This window comes from Pinus tabuliformis, chromosome 8 (genome assembly GCF_031772625.1).
Source record: "Pinus tabuliformis cultivar Carrire ecotype Pingquan chromosome 8, CPIR1, whole genome shotgun sequence".
Lineage (NCBI taxonomy): Eukaryota > Viridiplantae > Streptophyta > Pinopsida > Pinales > Pinaceae > Pinus > Pinus tabuliformis.
Genome location: NC_142294.1, coordinates 1,711,755,211 through 1,711,771,479, shown reverse-complemented (window position 1 = coordinate 1,711,771,479; position 16,269 = coordinate 1,711,755,211). Strand labels below are relative to the sequence as shown.

Here is a 16,269-nt window from a genome sequence, read left to right as displayed (position 1 = left end):
AGTCACAATTAATGAAGTTGCATTTGTACATTGAGTATTCCATAGAAAAATGCCTTTGTTTCCATTGTATATTTTTCTTATGGGAACTCCACTGTAAGATGGAGTATTTTAAGACATTTAATTGAGACAAAAATTTAATTTCGCCTTAAAACCCTACACTAGTGCTAACCTTTTAATCATCTTGAATCAACACTAAGAAAAACAAATTTGTTGCTACATGTAATTTTCTTGAATCAAGAAAATTAAGAAAAACAATGTTTTCGCTACATGTGATTGTCTTGATTTAAGACAATAGAAAGAAACACGGATTAAACAACTTTTTAGCTACATCCACGGGTCAAGTATTGTCTTAAATTAAGATAATAAAAAAATCACTTTCATTGGAATTGATAACTGTGATTTGGGGATAAGGGCATTTCGATTTCATATCAAGTCGGGTTCGGGGATATGGGCATTTTGATTTGCAAAGGGTAGTAGAAGTAGAATGGAAGCCTCTAAAAATTTGACAGCCATGCCTCCCAAGATCGATCCTGCCCAGGTGGTGGAGGTATGCGTGAGGGACACAAGGGGAAAAGTGGGGAAGTGGGAGTTTCTTCGTCTCTGCTCATGTCACCCAAGAAAATCGAAGAAGACATTTCAAAGGCAACAGAAAAGCATGGAAGGGTTTGAGGGTCATGGTAAAGATAATTGTGCCGAACTGGCAGTCCAAGTCCGTTGTGGTGCTGAGTGCAACTACCCTGGTCAAGAGCCTAGTTTTGGGGCTCCAGTTTCCCTATGAAAATAATGCAATTTCCCTATGAAGATAATATGCCCCTTTCTTACAGTGATGTGTGCTTTGACTGTAAGTTACTTGGATGGCAGTTCAAATCTTATTGAGTACACTAATCTGCTGTGGTGGAAGGTAAAGGGGCAGATTCCTCAATCCTTTTTGGCTGCAGGTGACTCTGCTCTTGCTTAAATCATAGGATCTTAGTATACTGGTTGGATGTACTCCTGGTGTTATAAAAGCAGCTACGAGGATTGATCCTAAGTCTCTATAGATTAGGACTGGCAGTTACGGATTCACCATGTAGTTAAAAAAAAAAAAAAAAAATCCCCCCTCCCTGTGAATCGTAAGGTCGTTTTTCTCTGGTTTGGGTTAGGTGGTAATCTAAGCATTATGATAACAAGTCTCTTTGGTCCCCCGACCTTTCGATCTTACTAACCCGGCTAGTCGACCAATGATCTTCTCTTTCATTTTCGATGTCTTGGTGCTACTCGTTGTGCTTTGCTTACTATTGTGTTTCCCTGTCCCATATTAATAGGATAGGTTAATTGGTTCCTACAACATGGCTTTCATTGGTAAAAAATCATGGGGTGAAACAGATAAATCTAGCACATAAGGGCGTATGGCAGATCGTAGGGTTAGTCGGTCGAATTCATTAGAAGCGTAGACAAGTAATGAAGATCATAATGAACATAACATACATTCGTATGATCTTCATTACAGCCCTCATCAACAGAGAGGATCAAGGTGGAAAGACAAGATTTCCATGGCGAAGGTCATTGAAATCGCTAAGGTTATGAGGTCGAGGTCCATGGTGAAGGAATTGTCCGAGATGACGAAAGCGATTTTGGGTACAAGCCTCTCTGTTGGCTGGATCCATGATGGAAAAGATCTTAAGGATGTCCAGGACAAGATCGACGAAGGAAAGGTCGAGATCCCATAAGAATTGAGGACTAATTCACAATTTGTAATTGAAATGAAAGACTCTTGTTGTTTTTATTGTTGGTTACGTGTTTGTTTGTTTAGGGTTTTTAAGGTTTAATGAAGTTGAAAACTAGAAGAAGTTGTTCTATGAATTTTCTTTCAGAACCATGGGGATTTTTGACAGTATGGGGCCTATGAATTTCATTTATGAGCTATTGTTGTAATGATCCAACCCTCTCTTCAAGCCTCTGGCTCAGATCTCCTACTCACTGCCAATCAATTTCCAGACCTTGCTCTTACACCATGTTGAAAATTTACCTGAATATTTGAACTTGGTTAGCATGCATATTTCATGATGGGAATCCTTCCAACAAGAACCGCATTCCAAGTCATTTTTGCTGGGGAGGTAGTTTGGAGAATTTTCCACGTCATTAGAGCTAAGAAAATCTCACCGATAGGAGTTTGCTAGCCATTGTGTATCACACCAGGAACCAAAACATCTTCTTTTCTTTTTTTAAATACTAATGGAAATAGAATCAATGTTTTATATAGTATAACAAGCATAACAGATCAAAATTACCCAATAATTGAACCTATGAAAACAAAGGAGGTAAACACACTCCCACATTACAGATTACAATTGTTTACTTTCAACCTGCCCATCTACGAACCTTATCAATACAAAAATAAGATATTGTCTCCACTCACCCCATCACGAATTCCTCCATTATCTCTCCTTGAATTCTTGAAGTACCGCATCATAGATTTAAGTTTTTTCTTTTTTAGTATTCTTAATTCCGTTCCCATTTGTTTCTTCTGCTCAACCATGTTGAGATGACCAAACAAAGTTGGGGCGATTTGTTTCATATCAATTTTGTTACCTTGGATCGACCCCTTACACGCAAGCCATCTGTAACCTGCAAATGTTCAGCTAACACCCATGTAACAATGTTTGATGTGTTGTTTCCACCTTCATAAGTTTCAATTAAAGGACGAAAATCCTCCAATATGACACCGTGAACCTTAGTTTCTAGCATCGCATCCTCCCTGGTAAGATTTTAGCTTCAATTGATTCTTCTACAACTTCGTACTTTTGAATAGTTAGGCTCACTTCAATAGTCTTTGCAATTTCATTCTTCTTAATTATGGGTTCAGTCCCATTTGGGTCATCTTCAACAACTTCAGAATTTAGCAAAATTTCACTCTCTCTCACTGTCAATGTTTCCAATTCCAATCTTCCCATCTAAAGGTTTAGTTTCCTTTTCCTCTTAAAAAAAATCAAATTGCTGACAAGTTCATCCGTTCATATCACTTCTAGCAGAATAATTTATTGAATTGATGGTTTTGATTAAATTACCATTTTTTCTCAACTTCTTGGAGCCCCTTTGTTTTAACTTGCAATTGGTTTTTCTCCGCTTCCTTACATTCAACTTTTCCTCTAATTTTATGAAAAACTCTTTAGACTTATCAACTCTCTCATTACATCTAAAGTTGAAAACAGCTCTAGAAGGAGCACAGCCAGGCTTATCCATAGAATCTCTGATTTATTTTGCACTTGTAGATGAGGAAAAAGTGTAATGAGAATGTTCCTCTAGGTTGAAATGAACATCTTCCTCTAGATTTGTATTCATTTGCTTGGGAGGATTCACATCCTGGTTATGTAGATGCATATTTTCAGAGAGAAAAGGATTGCAAGCAAATTGTCTATCCATTTTAGCTAACATCTTGTACTTTTTAGGAACTGAAGAAGATGGGGTACGCGAACCAAAACATCTGTATTTCAATTGTTGACGTTATATTCTGGATTTTCACTATTGAAATCAAAATATATTTATAAGATATGTCCAATTCGCTATAATTTTGTAAAAGAAGTTGATTTGTCAGTTCTTGAAAAATTGAAACAACAACGTAATGATTTCCTTCGCTTGGGGAGATCCAACTGAACCTTACTATCATTATAAATTTTACCATTTGGCTAAATTGATATGATATGTTCAGTTATTGTAATGTGATGATGGGTTCAGGAATCAAATCACAGATGGTAGGAAGTCCAGACTCTCTCAAAAGTAGTCTTCATGTGGCTACAGCAAAAGAAAATGGAGAACATTTGAACAATCAATTCCAATTGCTAGGACTGATGAAAACTAGGAACACAAGGTATTCAGAGATGTTGGCAGATCCATCCTTGTACTCATTTTAAATACTCTGGAGATGGATTAACATTAGTTCTACTGATCAGTTTGAAGATTAGAATAAATACTCCTTAATGTATATCAAAGTATGAAAGGAAGATTGAAGAGCATGCTAGGGAGTATGAGTTGAATAAAAATGAATGCCACAAGGTCTGGATGTCCCTTGGTGACTCTAATCGTCAAAATGAAAACCTAGAACTAGATAACATGTCATTCATGTTGAATGTCTAGGTGGAGAAAACTAATCTTTCTTTTCTGATTACCGAACGAATTGGAATTATCCAATGCAAAAAATTCCTTGTTCCAGATCAAACTATAGAAGGCCAAACTTCTCAATTAAGGGAGCTTCAAGAGGCTTACCAAAGGAAGAATTTTTGTTGGGATTCGATAATAGTTAAAGACTTGAAGGCTATAATTCAGATAACTTGGGTATTGGATAATATTAGCATAAAAATTAAAGGCAAGTCTAATTCATGTATTACACCTCGCTAGATATTCTATGAATAATATTGTCAATTACTTGGTAGAAAATACTAAAGAGAGTTTATGATAAACTTCCGGAAGAGGCACATAAATGTGCCAACGCTATCCTTAACATTGCTGGGATGACATATGTTGTGCAATATATGGGTAAGTATGATAAATATTATACTTTTGAGAAAATCATTGCTAATGTTTTATTAATTTTTATGAAGTTGTTAAGTTTTGCAGCGTGAAGGACTCAAGAAGAAGTTCAACAAAGAGACAATGGAAAGTAAAAAGCTTTACAATAAAGTGTTGGATCTTACAGGCAAGTTGTTGATTGCATTGTTTTTATGCATTACAGAATGATTATCAAGTTAGATAACGTGATTTTCTGTTCCTTTTCAGCAAACATCAGAGTATTTTGTAGATGTTGTCCATTGAGTGATGGAAAAATACTGGCGATCACTTCTTCAATACTAGAATTGTATACAAGTAGAGACAATGAACTGAACATCCGATTAATGGTTCTTCAAAGAATGAGTTCAAATTTGATCGTGTTTTTAGTAGTTACTAATCAAGGTAATATGTACAAAATAATATCTTTTGGATATGAAATTTATTATTAATAAGCACACAAATTCAATGATTATATCATTTCCATGGGTAGTTGTTTTTTCCAATACTCCACCAGTTTTAGTGCCATTTTTGGATGGGTATAATGTGTGTATATTTCCTTATGGGAAAAAAGGAACTGGGAATACAATTACCATCGAGGGAACACAAGACGATAGGGGAGTAAACTATAGAACATTGGAGGAGCACTTTCATGTGGCTAATGAGAAAAATGGATTATCTAAATATGATATCTCATTAAGTGTATTGGAAGTTTACAATAACTAGATTCGTGATCTACTTGCATCCCCAACTTAGCCACGGCATAATGTTAAAAAGTAACTTTTGTTTAACTTGGTGTTTAAGGTCATTTCTAGCTTCCTAAACACACATGAGATACATTTGATACATATAATGTTATATCGAAGGAAAGAAACTTAGTCTATTTAATTGCGAATGACTAGGTGGTTTGTGGTTAGTGTTGAGATTTTCTGTTTGGAATAAGATAGGAAAAATCTCAGCTCATGACAACAATAGAAATTCAGTTCCTGGATTAGCTCCAGGTTATTGGGAGATGATTAATGCCTCCTATATTTGATGTGAGTGAGTTAATGAGGTTGTTAGATTCTCTATGCTATATAACAGGCAACCATTCGGATGTTTGCTGAGAGGGTGAGAGTTTTGTGAGGATTGCTTTGATGTAATCTCCTGTTTGATTAATAAGATTGCCGATGCCTATGTTGTGTGGACATAGCCCAGATTGGTTGGGTGAACCACGTTAAATTCTTGTGTCTTATGTGCTTGATTAGTCTGCTGTTTATTTTTTATCTCCAACAATTGGTATCAGAGCAATTTTGGAGGTGGAGCGCAGTTGATGCGTGGATCAGGCAGCGTGCTGGAGCGCAGGTGTTGCTGGAGCGCTGAGGGAGCTGTGTATGACGTGCTGGAGGAGGTGCTGCCTGGAGGCACTGCGTAAAGGTCATTTCTCTGGTGCTGTGCGTAAAGGTCTTTTCTTTGCTGCCTGGAGGTGCTGCCTGGAAGCGCTGCGTACGTGGTAGTTTTCAATCGATTGCCAGAAGCCTGTTTCCTGCGGAGTACGTAGTGTTTGAGCTGTGGCTGTGCAACGATTTTAAAGTATACCTGAAGCCTTCAATATATGCGGTGTATTACATGCTCATCGAGGTACTGCTCTACGATTTTAAAGTATACCTGAAGTCTTAAATTTATGCGGTGTATTACATGCTGATCGAGGTACTGAATGCGTGTTTGCATTTTCTGTAACTGTTTACATGCTGAATGCGTGTTTGCATTTTCCGTAACTGTTTTTCACTTTTGGCCTGCTCTGATTATTCTAAAAATTCCCCAAACAGCAAGCTACCTAAGGTTGTTGTGAACCGCATAAAATCCAGTGTTCACTATTTTCATAAAAATATTGAACCACAAAGTTTAGTCTTTGTCTCAATATTCTGGACTGCCAGGGGCTCTCTCGGGGTTGACATTAGTGCACGCATATCATTGGCAAATTTTGGAATGTCAAGATTCATTTATTATTATGATATCATGTAAAGTAATTCGCCGGAATTTGCGTTTGCCATATATATATATGCGGGAAGTGGCTTGGCGTGGTAGGTAAGGAGTTGGCATGAGAGGGCGTACTCTGTGCGGGTGGCTTCTTGGTATAGCGAAATTTGTGTTGCCTGCGTTTAATAAAAGAATGCGCGCAGAGGAGAGCAGTGTGATGCATATTTTATAATCATGCAATCTGGATTTATGCTGCACAGTGGCAGTAAAAGAAAAATTTTGTTTTTTATTTAAAGCATAGGCAGATATATGTATGTGAAGTACAAAGGGCAGATAGGCATAGGCAGTTTTGTTCATTGCTGGTATTTAAACACTTCATTTATTGAAAGTTGTTATTTTTTGGAGATTATTGTTTTTTGTTGATACAAATGGCGAAAACTCAAAGTGCCCGGTTCGAAATCGAGAAGTTTAATGGCAAAAATAATTTCGAGATCTGGAAGGTAAAAATGCATGATCTGCTGGTACAGCAGGGCGTGGCAAAGGCATTGTTGGGCAGGTCCAAACTGCCTTCCCCCGTGACAGATGATGAGTGGAATGAATTGGATGGAAGAGCCTTGAGCGGAATTTGGTTGTGTTTGGCTGATGATGTTTTATTTAACATCGTGTCAGAGAAGACTGCAGCTGGTTTGTGGACGAAGTTGGAGAAGCTGTATATGACGAAATCCTTGACAAATCGGATTCTCCTGAAACGGAAGCTTTACGGTTTGCAGATGAAAGAAGTTACCTCGATTACTGTTCACCTGAATGTTTTTAATACCTTGCTGGTACAATTAGACAGTCTAGATGTGAAATTTGATTGTGAGGATAAGGCAATAACTTTATTGTGTTCATTGCCCGAATCCTAGGATCACTTTGTTACTTCCATAAGCTTTAGTACAGCAGACATTCTTGAGTTTGACGATGTTGTTGGAGCCTTGTTGTCTGAGGAGACGAGGAAGAGGTCGAATGGAGACACCTCTACGTCAGAGGTAATGATGGCCAGAGGTCGCTCAAGAGAGAGACACTCCGGGGGAAAGCATAGCGACTCTCGTTCAAAGTCCAAAGGAAAGAAGACAAAGGTGAAGTGTTGGCATTGTGGCAAGGCTGGACATCTTAAAAAGGATTGCTGGAAGCGAAAGCAGGCTGTTAAAGAAGGCTCTTCGACAGAAAAGAAGGAAGCCAACATCACAGATACAGGTTCAGTATCTGGTTCAGGTATGAGTGATGAGGTATTGTCTATTAATGTTTCAAAACATGATCAACATTGGTTGTTAGATTCCGAGGCATCTAACCACATGTGTATTCATAAAGATTGGTTTAAGACATATAGATCAGTTGATGATGGAGTCGTGTACATGGGTAATGATGTCACTTGCAGTATTGTTGGAATAGGAAGTATACAACTGCAAATGTTAGATGGCACAACCAAATTGTTAACTGATGTGAGACATGTACCAGATCTAAGAAAAAATTTAATTTCATTAGGAGCACTGGATACGAATGGATATAAAACTGTAATTCAAGGTGGAGTTATGAAAATCTATAAAGGTATTTTACTAGTGATGAAGGCTAAGAAGGTAGGAAATCTTTTTCAATTAGAAGGTAGAACTAGGTCAGATCATGTGTCGGTGTCTGAACAGGACAGTAGTTCCATTCGCCTATGGCATCAAAGGTTGGGCCATATGAGCGAACGAGGGTTGAAAATTTTGGCTAACCGCAAGTTACTTCCTAATCTAAGATCTGGAAAGTTAGATTTCTGTAAACATTGTTTGTTTGGTAAACAAAGTAAACAAAAGTTTAAAACAGGCAAACATACTAGTAAAGGCATACTTGAATATATCCATTCAGATGTTTGGGGTCCAGCCCCTACAGCGTCATATGGTGGCTCGTCATATTTTGTATTGTTTATTGATAACTTTTCTAGGAAAGTGTAGGTCTACATGTTGAAAAGGAAGTCTGATGTTTTTACAGTTTTCAAGCAGTTTAGAGCATTGGTAGAAAACAGCACTGGTAGAACTATAAAATGTTTAAGAACTGACAATGGTGGTGAGTTTTCCTCCAAGGAGTTTGACAGCTATTGCAAGGATGCAGGGATCGAGAGACATAAGACCACGGTTTATACTCCTCAGCAGAATGGAGTTGCTGAACGCATGAACATGACTCTTCTAGAGAGAGCAAGGTGTATGGTGAGTAACGTCAGGTTGCAAAAGGAGTTGTGGACGGAAGCAGTGGCAACAACTTGTTATGTGATAAACCGATCTCCATCAACAGCGATTGGCTGCAAGGTTCCGCAAGAGGTATGGAAAGGACACCCTTGTGACTATTCTAAACTCAGAGTGTTTGGTTGTGAAGCATATGCTCTAGTGCCTAAACATCAGCGAACTAAATTAGATCCAAAGTCTAAAAGGTATATCTTTGTTGGGTATGGTGATGGAACAAAGGGATATAGATTGTGGGATCCTACTACCCGCAAAATCATCATCAACAGAGATGTAAAGTTTAATGAATCCTCTCTTGTACAGTTAGATGTAGATAGTAGATTGAAACAGGATGATGTATTTGATTTCCAGCATATTCAGTTTGACAGCATTTCTAATGATAGTCATAACGACCATAGTTCAGATTCTAGTCATGAACAGGTTTCAGAATCAGATTATGAACATGGTTCAGATGGAGGTCATGAACAGGTCTCAGATGGCGATCATGAAGAAGTTCCTACAGATGATAGACAACCAATTGTGGAAGCACCAGAAACATTCTTAAGAAGGTCTACAAGGATCAAACACCCTCCGAGAAGGTATGATGATCATGTTACTTCAGTTGTTTTGACCGCTAATGATGATGAACCTTTGCGTTATCAGGAAGCTGTAGAAGGTTCAAATAGTGACAAGTGGAAAGCAGCCATGAAGGACGAAATGATGGCCTTAAGTAAGAATGGTACATGGGATCTGGTTGAGCTTCCAAAAGGCAGGAAAACTGTGGGGTGTAAATGGGTTTTCAAGCTGAAACGGGGTGTGAATGATACGGAAGACAGCTACAAAGTGCGACTGGTTGCAAAATGGTTTTATCAGAAAGCCGGTATTGACTTTCATGAGATTTTTTCACCAGTGGTCAAAATTGTTTCAATTAGAATTGTGTTAGCATTAGTGGCTTTGCTTGATTTAGAGTTGCAGCAGTTAGATGTTAAGACTGCATTTCTACATGGTGACTTAGATGAGGAAATATATATGGAACAACCGGAAGGGTTTGTTCAGCATCACAATGAGAAATTTGTCTGCAGGCTTAAGAAGTCATTATATGGCCTGAAGCAGTCGCCTCGGCAATGGTATAAGAAGTTTGATTCTTTCATGTTGAGTCAGAAATATGTTAGAAGTGAATATGATCGTTTTGTTTATTTTAAACAGTTGAATAATGGCATATTCATTATCTTGGTATTGTATGTTGACGATATGCTTTTAGTAAGAAAAAGCATAGAAGAAATCAACAGGTTGAAGGCTCAGATGGCAAGGACATTTGATATGAAAGATCTAGGAGCAGCAAGACAGATTTTGGGCATGGAGATTTTCAGAGACAGGAGTAATGGTAAGTTGTGGCTATCACAACAGAAGTATGTTGAGAAAATACTTTTGAGGTTTGGTATGAATAATGTGAAGCCTGTGTCAGTCCCTTTAGCTTCCCATTTTAAGCTTTCTTCGAGTTTATGTCCTAATACAAATGAAGAAAGGGATTATATGTCTCAAATTCCGTATGCCAATGTAGTAGGGTGTTTAATGTATGCGATGGTTTGTACTCGACCAGATATTTCACATGCAGTTGGGGTTGTGAGCAGGTACATGGAAAATCCGGGTAAAGAACACTGGTCAGCAGTGAAATGGGTGCTTCGGTATTTGAGAGGCACAAGTAGTTATTGTATCACTTACAATAAGGGTAGTGAATCTGTTTGCGGGTATGTTGATTCTGATTTTGCAGGTGATTTGGATAAGAGAAGGTCAACTTCAGGGTATGTCTTTACTCTTGCAGGTGGAGCTATTAGCTGGATGTCAAAGCTACAAAATATTGTTGCTTTATCCACTACTGAAGCAGAATACATTGCTGCTTCGCATGCTTGCAAAGAGGCGGTATGGTTGAAAGGTTTGCTTGGTGAGTTTGGTAGGTTACAGGACAACATCAGGTTACTTTGTGATAGTCAAAGTGCAATATATTTGGCTAAGAATCCGGCCTATCATAGTAAATCAAAGCATATACCGATCAAGTACCATTTTGTAAGACAGGTTATCACTGAAAGGGGAGTCTCTCTTGAAAAGGTGCATACAAAGGAAAACTGTGTAGACATGTTCACGAAACCAGTTTTGTTGGAGAAGCTACGCTGGTGTTTGGCTTCTCTTGGCTTACAGAAAAGATAAAATAATAATAACAGGGCATCAGGCGAATTGTTGTCAAGGTGGAGATTGTTGAGATTTTCTGTTTGGAATAAGATAGGAAAAATCTCAGCTGATGACAACAATAGAAATTCAGTTCCTAGATTAGCTCCAGGTTGTTGGGAGATGATTAATGCCTCCTATATTTGATGTGAGTGAGTCAATGAGGTTGTTAGATTCTCTATGCTATATAACAGGCAACCATTCGGATGTTTGCTGAGAGGGTGAGAGTTTTGTGAGGATTTCTTTGATGTAATCTCCTGTTTGATTAATAAGATTGTCGATGCCTATGTTGTGTGGACGTAGCCCAGATTCGTTGGGTGAACCACATTAAATTCTTGTGTCTTATGTGCTCGATTAGTCTGCTGTTTATTTTGTTTCCGCTGTGCATCTGATCTCCAACAGTTAGGCTTGAAGTAAAGAAGGTAGCAAAAGATGTCCATCATGTTCCAGGACTTGTTCAAGGACAAGTACACACTATGGATGAGGTTTTGGAAGTTTTACAAACTAGAAGCAATACAAGGGTCATTGGATCTACTAATTATAATCAAAACGGTAGCAATTCTCACTGATGTGCATTCTTTCATCAATGCTCACTTCAAACTGTTACATAAAACGATAAATCACGATTAATTCAACAAAGAACATATAATAAAATTGCCCCTATGTTACAAATTATTCAGTAGTTTGGTTAGGTAAAAAATATTGACTAAATTGAGTCGAACAATACTAATTTGTAGAATAGTTGATTACGCACTTGAAGTAATTATCAAAATTTATATTATGTCATAGAAAGTACTTATTTGAATAGTTTAATACCTAATCAAAGAAAATTACAGTGTATTTTATTATTGCATGTGAGAATTAGTTGATTTATATGACAATATCAAAGAGTGAGGCAATCCTGATTTTATTTTTTTGTTTTCATTGGTAACGAGTTATTGAAGGTTTGTAATTTTAATGTTACCATGTATATTGTACTTTGTGTGATGGTAAAGGGAGAAAAATATGTACACAGAGAAAGTTGAGGCTTGTTGATCTGAAAGGAAGTGAGAGAATATCAAAAAGAAATGTTCAAGTGGAGCACCGTAAGGAAGCTCAATCTATCAAGAAATCTCGTTCTACTCTTGGTGATGTTATATCTACCTTAGCAACCAAAAACAACCACATACCCTATAGGTATAGTTGCATTGCAACCATCTGAAGGGTTCAAAAGAGTTTCCCTATTATTCATTTGTGACTTCCTCTTGTATTTGTTGTCTCTTTTTGAAATCAGATTTCATGATGACATGACAATATTTTTAGTGATTTTAGGAATTCCTAGCTAATGCATTTTCTTCAAGGTTCATTAGGTGCCATTCCAATACCTTTTCTCTTCAAGATCTTTCTTATTGGTGGTCATCATTTAATTTATTTTGTTATTATAACCTTGATAAAATTGAATAGGAAAACTTCTGAAATATATCTAATGCCATTGCAGCTCAAAAACTCTAATGCTTGTGCAAATCAGCCCCAAAGAGAGTGACAATCTTTAATTTCATTAAAATTTTCCAAGAGAGTGAGTGGCATAGAACTAGATCCAACATGGAACCAATTTGATTCAAATTAGGTTTTTAAGTATAAAAAATGGTATCTTCAAATAAATTGATTTTACATTCATCATTAGCATACATTTAGAATGATTTCACATGCATTTTCTCGCTGAGTATTTTTATTGAATTCAAAACATTCCCTATAGGTTAGACTTGTTAGTATTGTAGTGTTTTCTTCTCAAAGATCTACTAAAAGAATTGTGGATGACAAACAATCTCAACAATACAAATGGCTTTTAAACATTGTAGATCTTGAACAACTCATAGAAACAAAACCTATCAACATTCGTATCTATGTGACAATCATAGTTAAACATCCAAAAGAAAGAGTAAGAACTCAAATCATCTAATGGAAATGAGATATAAAGAGAATAGTTTTATTATAACAAGCGTGAAGGAAAAAAATAAATGTTACCAATTCCCCTAGGATGGGTTCTTGGTTATCCTCAAAGGTTTTAAGCTTGTGTAGAGTTTATCTACTCTATAATGTGTTAACCCAACAAATATATGATGTGGCACAATGAAAATAATGAGAGTTACAAGAGTGATTGCAACAATGAAAATAACCAAAGGTGAATAAAGAATGAAAAATGTTTATATTTATAACAAAATATTGATTTATCCTCGAATAATGAGCAATAATAAGATATTATTGATCTCATTCTTGGAATAACTACCTTGAATATTTTATTATATTTGTTTAGGAGAGAAAAAAATATTTAAACTTTTATTTAGAAATAATAAATAAATAAATGATTTATTTATCATCTCAATGAATTAGTTAAGGAATAATAAACAAATAATGATTTATTTAATTATTCCTAAGGAATTTAGTCAAATTTAACAAAGAATAATATTTAATTAATGATTGATTAGTTATTCTTAGAGAAAAATAAGATATATAATGATTTATTTCTTTATTTTTTCATGATTGGGTCTAATTTGACAAGGAATAATAATAAACCAATGGTTTAATTAATTATTCCTAGAAGAAAATCAAATAAATAATGATTTATTTAATTATTCTTTATGGGTTTAACTATAAATTACTTAATAAAGATGGTTTATTAGGTAATTTTCACACTCAGAGAAAAATTACTATGGTAAAATTAGCTTTACATGGTGTACCTTGATCCATCTAGTAAATTAGGCTAGATGATAAATTTTTTGGTGATAACAAATTTCCCCCAAACGTACAAGTGTTAGGAGCAAAACATATGACCGAAGTACGTTGTAAAGACACAATCACTTAAACAACACAAGGGAGTCAAGGGGAGAGAGAGAGAGAGAGAGACCAATGAAGCTGAATTGAAAGAGGATAAGGACAGAGGGGACGAGACTAATGCAAGTCTCCTTTTATGTTGTTGTATTGAAACTCAATGAGGTGGAGGAGGCATACCTGTTAGCTTTGCTATGCAAATGGATTAAAAATATATTCAAAAAGCTCTCAAAGGCCGCAAATATGCTTATAGTCATGCCCAAAATCCATGTTTGCTGTTCAAATCATCAAGACATGACAAAAGCTACCCATCGATCAAAGAGGTTGCAAGAGGGAAGCCCTTTGGAGGGAAGAATTACACTATCGGCAGGTGAAAATACCAAAAAAATCACATAAAAACCAAGATTGCAGGCTTATGAATCCGCATCGACCTTAGCCGTCAGATCTGGCCGATCAACGGTCCAAGTCGCGTCGACATATCGCAAGTCGGAGGAGGCAGAGGCAATGACATGATACATTACCAATGAGCGATCGTCGATATCGCTTCGGCGTATCGCTATCAGCGATCGCCGATGGGCCGGACCCGACGGCGTTATGAGTTATTTTTGATAACTTATCGGGTCCGCGGTGAATATCGCTATTGGCGTTTTCTGAGGGGCGGGGATTTTACATATAGCATGCCTCTGATCCGATGGGTCGGACCTGATGACACTATAAAGGATTTTTCATAATATTTCAAGTCCGCGCGGGGGCCATTTTTATTGTATTTTGTGTATTGTCAATGTATAAGGAAATACACAGGAAGCCTTAGCGAATGCTGATAACGATGAAGCCCGGACCCAAAAGGGTCCGGGAATTGAAATACATATACTTTCAGGTCCGCCAAAGTCGATTTCCTCATGTTTTGCAGCATTGTTCATAAATTTCCAAATATAAAGAAAAGAAAGGGATTGGCCAGCTGCGATATGCGACTGTGACCCAAAAGGCGGACCCGATAGAAAGTTATGCCACGTTTGAGGATGCTTGAAGTCCAAGTGAAACATAAATGGGCGGGATTTAGCAGTGTCGCAGCGTTTTCGCTGTTTATGACCCAGACAAACACAATAACATAAAAGAAACATTCGTAGCTATTGCCTGAAAGGGACCGGTGCAGGGATTTCATAAGAACGGCAGCCACTCCATTGCAGGTTCAAGCGGCAAGCCATCCTTGAAGGAACCGTGCAGTTATGTTATATACCAGAAGAAGGATTTGGCGGAGGGACAGCGGCCGGCAAACAGAGTCCAGAAAGGGAAGGGGAAGGGCCACTACACGCCTCAACCCAAATCAAATAAAATCATGGAGCATTAACGGCCCTGCCAGTGCAGTAGTCATCCTAACGAACATAATGGGGCATCTTTGGCACGAGGGAGCTCCTATGCATCACAGCAGGCCACCCAAAATATCTGAGTATGGTTATTTCTCTGTCAGAAGAGGAAAATCGCCGAGCCATGCCTACCTATTGAGGGAATCAATCAGTTAAACAAGACAGAAGGATAGATTAAGACAACTGAAGCCTCACAAGGTTGAGGACCATTGTAAACAAGCTATAAATAGCTGAAAACAAGATGTAACAGGGGTTCAACTTTTGGAGATTATTCCTCCCCTGTTTTCTCAAGCTTCTCATCTGTAGTCTTTAGTAATACAAGCTTCTTTTGCTGCTACATGTTTAATGTCCATTTCTCTTCTGTTCTATGCTTGCACTTGAACAGTTTGTTCAGGTTTTCTGTGTGTTTGAGGCCAGATAACTGTCATCTTATCTCTGCTTTGATATATTAGATTTGCAAGCTTCTTTGTTGCCTATGGCTAGCCATTTATATGTGTGATTATATACGCATTTGCCGGTATAGTCAGAAAATTCATTTGCTGCCTGTAGCTAGCCATTCGTATAGGTCCATGTATGCAACCTGCTGGCATAGTCAGTGTTCTCCATCTATCCATTAAATCTACAGACTATTGAGCATTAGCAGTCTAAAGCCTTGTGTTATTGGGGGTGTTCATGCATGCCTTGAGTGTGAATAGAGCTGAAATGGTTATCCGACTTGATCCAAACCATCTTTCATTCCAATATTCTAGAGAACAATATTAAAAATTATATGTTACTAGGCATCTTTGATTTACAACCTCGAAGAGTTTCCTGGAGTGATAAAAATACCCATACCCGCCGAGATAACTTTGTACAAAAATAATGGTTCTCCTAGAAATATAGAACTCAACAATGAAGTACATGTTGAATGGTACATTACATGCTATCATAACATAGCGAGAAAATAATACAACGTGTCTCATACACATAGTGCACCTCGAAAAACATGAGCGAGGACTGAATAAACTAATATATGAGTACATGAGATATAAAGCCCCTTCCCAAAAAAAAATGGTGGGAGAGAGGGTAGAACAACCGGAGGAGTCCTCTTGAGCAAGGAATGGTCCTGCAAAACTGAATGGATCATCCGGAGGAGATGTCACTACTACACCAAGGGC

General features: G+C 37.4%; 1 pseudogene; it reads left to right on the top strand.

The window, feature by feature from the left end:
• The first annotated feature begins 484 nt into the window (after positions 1–484).
• On the top strand, positions 485–12,472 carry LOC149242855 (kinesin-like protein KIN-14R; annotated as a pseudogene).
• The last annotated feature ends 3,797 nt before the right edge of the window (positions 12,473–16,269 follow it).